Raw genomic sequence first — 1,094 nt, 5'->3', positions numbered from 1 at the left:
AAAAGTATTTAACTAGGCATGGTGGCACATGCCAATAATTCTAGCACTATAGGAGGTTGAGGCAAGAGGACTATAAGTTCAAGGCCAATGTGGGCAACTTAGTGATTTAACAAGGCTGTATCTCAAAAATAAAAATTAAAGGGCTGGAGATATAGCTCAGTGTGAAGGATCTGGGTTCAGTCCCCAGTGCTGAAAAACAAAATCAGTATTCCAATATTTTCACATTGGAAAATGTGAAATATGAAAACGAGTCCAGAGAAGTTTTTCAGCTTAGCGACTTTACTTAAGCCATCAGTTACCTCCTAGCTCAGAGCTATTGAACCACATTCACACCCTGCTCTTCATTTAGGAATCTAAAATCAAATATAAGATAACTGAATTTTAAAAAGAATGTGTTTTCAGGTTCATTAAGAAAAACTAAAAAACTAATTTGTAAAAGTCTTTTATTGTATCCGTGCCACACATAGTAGTGAAAAATAACACTCCTAAAAAAGAATGCTACCTTTTCCACAACATTTTATTTTAAATAAAACTTCCAAGTACTCTTACATAGGTACAAAAAAAATTCTGATCTATTTGCCTCCAACAGGCCGCCACAACACACAGTAGATAAAACACAGTGGTTACAAATGTCTTTTAAATTTATTTCTGAGGCAAGGCAAATGGGAGGGAAATGTCTCTATGAAAAAATACTGTGTGTGTAGGAAATTGTCACGATTTTATTCCACATGGATACAAATGATTATACTTTAATTTAGGTCCTGGTGGCTTAAAATTATATAACAAAATAGAAAAATGGAAAACTAATATCCCCTACACCCTGTTTCAAAGGCAGGCACTACCAAGATTAAGGAGACGCCACAGTGTTGGTAGAGGATAATTACTGTACAAGCTCTATAGCTGTAATTACCTTCAGACTAAAATAAAATGCTACAGTCCTTCTAAGGCATAAACAATAATGTCTGCAAACAATATATACACATAGTACATATTTAAAACAAGACTTAATATAAACAATAATGAACAGTATATACATGTCAATTTTTTCACTGTCTTGAAATACAATTTAACTACACAAGTTATGCAGCAACATA

This window comes from Fukomys damarensis, unplaced genomic scaffold, assembly GCF_012274545.1.
Source record: "Fukomys damarensis isolate Sample0158 unplaced genomic scaffold, DMR_v1.0_HiC HiC_scaffold_26, whole genome shotgun sequence".
Lineage (NCBI taxonomy): Eukaryota > Metazoa > Chordata > Mammalia > Rodentia > Bathyergidae > Fukomys > Fukomys damarensis.
This window is presented reverse-complemented; position numbering follows the sequence as displayed.